General features: G+C 44.9%; 2 non-coding genes across 2 annotated transcripts; both read right to left on the reverse strand.

Moving 5' to 3' along the window:
• Nucleotides 1-765: 765 nt before the first annotated feature.
• Nucleotides 766-838, reverse strand: trnaf-gaa (transfer RNA phenylalanine (anticodon GAA)). Its single transcript has one exon. It is a non-coding gene; the product is annotated as a tRNA-Phe (tRNA).
• Nucleotides 839-7,370: 6,532 nt separating this feature from the next.
• Nucleotides 7,371-7,442, reverse strand: trnad-guc (transfer RNA aspartic acid (anticodon GUC)). The gene has a single exon. It is a non-coding gene; the product is annotated as a tRNA-Asp (tRNA).
• Nucleotides 7,443-8,176: the final 734 nt, after the last annotated feature.

Genomic DNA, 8,176 nt, shown 5'->3' on the forward strand with positions numbered 1-8,176 from the left:
TCTTGCGCATCCACGATTTTCATCGCTCCACCATTGGCGGCCGTGCCTTCAACCGACTGGGCCCAAAGCTCTGGATTTCCCTCCCGAAACCTCCCGCCTCTCGACCTCTCTCTCCTCCCTTAAGACACTTAAAACCTACCTCACCTGTCCCAATATCTCCTTATGTGGCTCCGTGTCACATTTTGTTTGATAATCTCTCCTGTGAAGCGCCTTGGGACATTTTACTCCGTTAAAGGCGCGATATAAATGCAAGTTGTTGTTGTTGTTGGGGTGGAGAAAGGGTTTTCTTTCTTTTTATGACTCTTTTCTATCTCTCTATTTCTTTCCTTTCTCGGACTCTGTTTTCCGGGTCTGTTTACTGACACACATTACAATCTGTGTCACTCGGTGTCTAACAATGTGAGGCAATGTGTTTTATTCCCGCTGTGTTATCTCTCTGGCGGTTTGCTGATAAATGTTTAACTCGCGGCCTGTTCCCGTTAATGGTCACAAGCAGTAACAGACAGACAGAGCGTGTCTGACCGCCCTGAGATGTGGAAAAGGCATCAGTTTAGGACAAATGCATCAAATCAAATGTTCATCGGGCACCGAGAGAGTCAAAAACCAGAGAGAAAGGCAGAAGGAAATCGAGAAATAAAAGCTAAATACAGACATCCTTGATGTCTCTCTATTCCATCCCCAACCGTTCAGTGTCGGGTAAAAATGTCAGTGTAAATAAATGTTCGAGAATCGACCCAAAGAAGAAGAAACAAAATAACCCAAAACTGCCGAAACCCGGGATCGAACCAGGGACCTTTAGATCTTCAGTCTAACGCTCTCCCAACTGAGCTATTTCGGCCCCACTGCCAACTGATCTTTTGGGTCAGCCTCTTGGAATAAAATATAACCCCGGGTGGAATTGCCCCTCCCGCTTATTCCTCACTTCGGGAGAATGAGACCGACCACCAAGGAGAGATTTTCTGATCCTGTCGTTGAATCTCATTTATATTAAACATTCCTTGAACTCTCTGCCGGGGGGATTCAGAGCTGGGGTTCGCCATGAACCAGCTTCCCCTCAATTCCCAGCTTTATCAGTGAATCGAACAACAAACGCTCGAGAGAGCTCAGGTTATATTAATAATAAAAACAGAAAATACGGGAAACACTCAGCAGGTCAGGCAGCATCTGTGGAGAGAGAAACATCCTTTCAGGTCGATGACCTTTCATCAGAACTCTCTCTTTCATCAGGCCAATCCGCTATCACCCACTTTGTGCTACAGCCCAAGACCATTTTGATTCCCGTTGAATTGAACGGCAGGGAATTTCCCGCGGTTTGTATAAACAGCGGGCGGTCCGCCCACCAAATGACCTCCAGGCGGTGAAGACATATGTCGACCCCTCCTCGTCACCGGGGCAGATTTGGAACTGGTGCTCGGGCATGAAACTGCCGTTGGCTCTGTGGGACTGGATAGACCCAGACCGACTGGAAGTGTACGGGGATATGTTTCTGGCAGACAGCATGTCAGAGTCCACGAGGAAAGGCATCATCACCCTCATCTCCAAGTGAAGCTTTGTTACATCGCCTCTCAGGCAAGTATATCCTTGCTTAGATAAGGAGACCAAAACTGTACACAGTACTCCAGGTGTGGTCTCACCAAAGCCCCGTACAATTGCAACAAGACTTCCTTACTCTTGTATTCCAACCCCTTGCAATAAAGGCCAAAATTCCATTTGCCTTCCGAATTGCTTGCTGTACCTACATGTTAACTTTCTGTGTTTCTTGCACCAGGACACCCAAGTCTCTGAACACGAATGTTTAATAGTTGCTCACCATTTAAAAATATTCTGTTTTTCTATTATTCCGACCAAAGTGAATAACCTCACATTTCCCCACATTATACTCCATCTTCCACCTTCTTGCCCACTCACGTAACCTGTCTGTATCCCTTTGCAGACACTTTGTGTCCTCCTCACAGCTCACTTTCCCACGTGGCTTTGTATGGTCAGATATCTTGGATACTTTACACTGATGTAGATTGTAAATAGCTGAGGCCCAGTAAAGGCCGGTATCGCTCGCTGATAAGTCAAGGGTAAAATCCCTGCGAGGACATTGGTCCCAGCCCCGATGAGGTGCAACCCGTCCATCTTGTACAGGTCTTTACTATGAATCAAAGTGCACAATGACGCCCCCGTTAAAGCGAGTATCTCTCCACAGATACTACCTGACCTGCTGAGTGTTGCCAGCAGTTTCTGGGTTTATTTTTGAGCTTTCACTGGAGCAGTTTTCCTGACAACCTGCAACTTGCCTCAAGGACGCAGCTTCAAGCACAACTTTCTTGTGTTCTTCTCACACACAAGATCGCACTTTACTTTCCGACACACGCACTTTAAAATCTGCCGTTTCCTCACACAGCGTCCTGCACCACGAGAATTTGAAAGACCTTTCGCTGATGGCCTGTAATCGCTCCTTTTTCCCCACAGGCGCTCTTTACATTTATCCTCTACTCGATTCAATCGCATGTTTCAACAGAACTATTAAGATCAAGGCGGAACACTTCCGATCTTACTGCACCGCCCCAACTTGCCAAATGTGAACCTTTCAACCACCATTCGCAGCTCTGTATCGCTGCCCGTCACTCACGCAACTCAACTGCTGAGAGAAAAGAGCCAACAAGCATCAAAGCAAAAACCAGTTCTTCAGTTACCATCCCCTGGATCACAAGATTCCCCAAGTAAATTTCGTGAACAATCGGGCGGCTGTCTTTCCAGAGACCAGCCCTGCATTCGTCGTGTTTGTCTGTCGAGCGGTCACGCAGATCGAAATTTATCGACTGGTTTCAAGGCACAAATAAACATTGGTGCGAATGGGACATGTGCCCAATAGAAACAGCGGTCGGAGCAGAACAAACTTAAAGGCATGAGATCGTGAAAGTGAATGTTAGAGTCGGCAATGCCGCAGGAAAGTGTCCATGAAATGGAAGGAGGAAAGGAAAGGCGGCCTATTGACTGTGGAAGGAAGAAAAAGCTGGGAGAAGAGGCGGGTTTGAACTGTGGAACATCAAGTACATGTGAGAGTGCTGGGATTTGATGGAATAAATAGGTTTTCGCCACCAAAAAAAATGTTTTTTTCATTTATTAAATATTGATATATTGTTGTATTATATTCGCAAGCGCGGGAGAGAACAAAAGGAGCAGCGCACACTATGCCATGACTCGGATTCGAACCGAGGTTGCTGCGAGCCACAACGCAGAGTACGAATCACTCTACGATCACGGCGCCACACATCAGTGATGAAGCTTCTGCCCGAACTATTTAAATAGCGCTTTAATGTAGCAAAACGTCCCAATGCGCTTCACAGGAGCGTTTTTAAACAATATTTGACACCGAGCCACAGAAGGAGATATCAGAAACAAAATACTGCGGATGCTGGAAATTTGAAATAAAAACAGAAAATGCTGTAAATAATCAGCAAGTCAGGCAGCGTCTGTGGAGAGAGAAACAGAGTTAACGTTTCAGGTCGATGACCCTTCGTCAGAACTGGAAAAGGTTGAAGATTAAACAGTTTTTAAACAAGTACAGAGTCAGGGAAAGGGATGGGGGAGGAAGGGGAGGGGAGGAAAGAACAAAAGGGAAGGTCTCTGATAGGGTGGGGGACAGGAGTGATTAAATAACAAAAGGGGATGATGGTGCAAGTAAAGGAGGGTGGTAATGGGACAAGTAAAGAAACAAAAGATGGGTCTAGAGGAGCTGTAAATGGCAACATTAGAACCACAATCAGCACTTGATCTCCGAAAAAATGTGATCAGTGTTTATGATCTGAAGTTATTGAAATCAATGTTGAGTTCAGAAGGTTGTAAAGAGCCTGATCGAAAGATGACGTGCTGTTTCTCGAGCTTATGTTGAGCTTCATTGGAACAGTGTAAGAGGCCGAGGGCAGAGAGGTCAGAGTGGGATTGGGACGGGGAATTAAAATGGCAAGCGACCGGAAGCTCAGGGTCACACTTGTGGACTGAGCGGAGGTGTTCAGCAAAGCTATTACAAATAAATCGCTGTTTCACCTGGAAGGAATGTTTGGGGCCCTGGAAGGTGGGAAGGGAGGAGGTGAAAGGGCAGGTGTTGCATCTCCTGCACTCGCATGGGAAGGTGCCGTGGGGAGGAGAGCGAGTGTTGGGGGTGATGGAAGAGTGGACCAGGGTTTCCTGGAGGGAGCGGTCCCTTCGGAATGCTGAAAGGGGAGGGGAGGGGAAGTTGTTTGTGGTGATGGTGGAAGTGGCGGAGGATGATACGTTGAATGTGGAGGGTGGTGGGGTGGAAGGTAAGGACAAAGGGACCGACCGTGGTTCTGGGAGGGAGTGGAATGGATAATGACAGAAGTGCAGGAAATAGGACGGACACAGTCGAGGCCCAGTCAACTGCAGTGGAGGGGAATCCTCTGTTGAGGAAAAAGGAAGAGACATTAGAAGTTGTGGTGTGGAAAGTGGCATCGTCAAAACAGACGCGACGGAGAAAGAAAAACTGTGAGAATGGGATAGAAACAGCGGTCGTAGCAAAACAAAATAAAGGCGTAAGGTCGTGAAAGTGAATGTTGGAGTCGGCAATGCCGCAGGAAAGTGTCCATGAAATGGAAAGAGGAAAGTAAAGCCGGCCTATTGACTGTGGAAGGAAGAAAAAGCCAGGAGAACAGACCGGTTTGAACTGTGGAACATCAAGTACAGGCATGTGAGAGTGCTGGGATTTGAAGGAATGGATAGGTTTTCGCCAGCAACAAAAAATATTTCTTTCATGTGCTAAAGATTGATTTCTTGCTGCATTCTATTCACAAATGTGGCAGAGGACAAAAGAGGTAAACAAAACTGTACTGTAACTCGGATTCCTGCGACCACAACGCAGAGTATGGACCACGATACGATCACGGCGACGCACATCAGGTGGGGCAGTCGTGCCCGAACAACAGCAATGTCGCGCACGGCACTGGTTGGAAAAGAAAGATGTTTGGTGATGTCATTACAGCATTGACCATTTTAAACTGTGATAGCGGTGCAAATCGAACCCACACAGCGACTCGCGCTTTAATCCAACACCTTAGACCACTCGGCCACGCTACCAATTGATAACTTTTGTTCAGAATCTGCTATCTGATGATTGAAATGTGGTTTTCTTGCTTTTTGACCTTTGAGTCGAGGATTTTCCATTGAACGAATAAAATAAATGGGCTTTCTGAGCAATGTGCATGCGACGAGGTGACCAAGTGGTTGAGGTGATGGATTCCTAATCCATTGTGCTCTGCACGCATGGTTTTTATCCCATCCGCGCCATTATTACATTTACCGTTTGATGTGTTGGTTCCTTCTTTATATTCAACCAGAAGTCCTGGGCCTCGGTCCAATCCGAAGCCACGGTGGATGAATTTTGCATTGCTCGCTGAACTCTGCTCAAATCAGCAAAGTCCTGAGGTGTTGCGAGTGTAAGATGTGAATAACGTGAAGTATCAATCAAAGTGCACAATGACACCCCGGGAAAGCGAGTATTTATTTATACTGCGATTTATTTATTTATCCAACTGTCATTGGCGAAATGACCGAATGTGTTTATTTATTTATCTGTATGGGTAAGGAAAACCCCATTTTGATCATTTCCAGGAACCAGTCAAGTACATAAATTAGTTTGTCAAACTCAAAACAACCGCTGGGATTTGCTGATTGAAAATTTCAATGGAAATTGAGACCGTCACTAAGTATCGGAACAAATATACCCGCTGGGGTTTCGGGGTTGTTACCGGTTTATTTATATCACTGAGGAACCCATTTTAAACTAGGTGTAGGTGCAAATCTAACGATGGATTTCAAATTTATCACCTTAACCACTGCTTAGTTAAAATCGCAATGAGTGATAGCTCGGTAACACACCGTGCATCCAGCCCCCAACCCGTCTCCGTTCAATCATGTTCTGAAAGTGACAATCACCTGTTTAATTTTTTCTTCTGTTCTATTTTTCTCTGTAGTTTTGGAAGAAGAAGCGAGCCGAAGACATAAAATTAAAAGATGGTGTCTTAAAAATGCTTCCCCCCTGCCGGGGAATTAAACCCCGGACGAAGGTGGGGCAACTCACCACGATAAGAGAGAAAGAAAGAACGAAAGAAAAACAGAGTCAGTTGTCGTTGTCTAACAAAGAGATGGAAATGTAAAAGATTCTTTCTCGAGTGGCCCGTGGAAAATGAAACAAACTGTCATCAAGTAAATAGTGAAAAGAAATGCACTGATACATGAAGCATGTCTAACACCATCTGGGATGAGTGCACAGTCAATGCAGCAGTTCCTCATTAGTATAGTGGTGAGTATCCCCGCCTGTCACGCGGGAGACCGGGTTTCAATTCCCCGACGGGGAGATTAAACTTTTGCCGCCTTTAAACGCTTTTTCTCTCATTGATCTCCAATATTGGATGCGGAATACACAGTGTAAAACTGACTCGGAGTTTCCCACTTTCCCCAATATAATTTCACTGATATTCCAGCGGTTTTAAAATCTGCTCTCAGCTTCACTCTTCACCTCGATGTTCGACTGGCTTCTGTGATGGTGGGGATTTCGGGAGGAGGCCGAGATAGATCATCCACTCGGCACTTCTGGCTGAAGACGGTTTCTAAAACTTTGCACTCTATGGGGATGTTCATAGAGCCTCTTCCCGTTAGTTGTTTAATTATTCACCATCATTCACAAATGGGTGTGGCAGGACTGCAGAGCTTTGATCTGATCCGTTGTTTGTGGGATCGCTAAGCTCTATCCACACCATGCTGCTTCCACTGTTTGTCAAGTCGTCCTGTGTTACTTTCAGGTTATTGGTGTGTGTATGTTTGTGTGTATGTGTTTATGTAGCTAGGAATGTGTGTGTTTGTGTATGTGTGAATATGACTATGTCTGTCTCACTTGTTATATGCGTTTCTGAGTGTCTTTCTCTTTCTTTCTATCTGTCACTTTTTCCCTGCTCCTCAAATAATTTTTCTCTGGACCTTGACAAACAAAGAGATAGAAAGTAAGTCTTCTTTCAACAGTGGCATGTGGAAAGTTAAACAAATTGTCATCAAAGAAGTAGTTAAAATAGATTCACTGAAACGTGCATCCTTTTCATTGCTGTATGTAAGATCTTTCATGTCTGCGCCTGTTCCGAGACCTGTCTCTCTCTGTTTCGGGCTGGTGACAGCGCAATTCTGCGTTTTATTTCTTGCCCATCATTGTGGTTCTCACATCGAGCTGAAGCGTGAGGCAGAGAGCAGATATTTAAAATCGCTGTGAAATCAATTTGTGGAAGTGGGAAAGGCCGAGTCAGTTTTTCATTGTATTTTCAACATCGAATATTGCAGATAAATGAAAGTGAAGCTTCGAAAGCAGCAATAACCTCCTCGTCGGGGAATTGAACCCCGGTCTCCCGCGTGACAGGCGGGGACACTCACCACTATACTAACGAGGAATTCGTGCAGACATTTGCCGTATATTCACCACAGATGCTTCACGTTTCAGTGAATCTGTTTAGACTATTCATTTGATGACAGTTTGTTTAACTTTCCACGGACCACTGTTGAAAGAAGAATTACCGACCACTTTTCCATCTCATGTTGGATCATGATGTGGGTAACGCGGGAGAGAGTGAGACAGAAAGAGACAGATCTTCTCAGGAAAATATAGAAAATATGAGGCACATACACAGACAGACAGACACAGACACACATACACATGGATTGACTCAGAAATACTGAGAGTCAGAATATGGATAATTTGGCTGATTTTTGTTCTATTTCTGTCGTAGATTTCGTGAAATCTTGCAGATCAATTAAAATGAGCATAAAACTCGAGGTACTCAATGCTGTGGAATTTTAATTCACTTAAGAATTATTAATTCTACAAGAAACTTGTTGAATTTTGAAACTCAGAGATGAAACAGGTTGATGAATGACGGGATCTGAAGTCTGTCAGATTTGAACCTGCGCGGGGGAAATGAATGAATTTCGAATCTGTCACCTTAACCACCAGTTAGTAAAAATCACAATTGCTCTGCATCCAGTCCTCAAATAGTCTCCGTACAATAATATTCTGAAAGTGACAATCACCTGTTTTTTTGCTCTGTAGTTTTATTTAGGAAGAAGCTCGGCGAAGACCTAAAATTAAAAGTTAGCGTCTGAAAACTGCTACCTCCCAGTCGGGGTA

The sequence above is a fragment of the Heptranchias perlo genome, chromosome 35, assembly GCF_035084215.1.
Source record: "Heptranchias perlo isolate sHepPer1 chromosome 35, sHepPer1.hap1, whole genome shotgun sequence".
In the NCBI taxonomy this organism is placed as follows: domain Eukaryota; kingdom Metazoa; phylum Chordata; class Chondrichthyes; order Hexanchiformes; family Hexanchidae; genus Heptranchias; species Heptranchias perlo.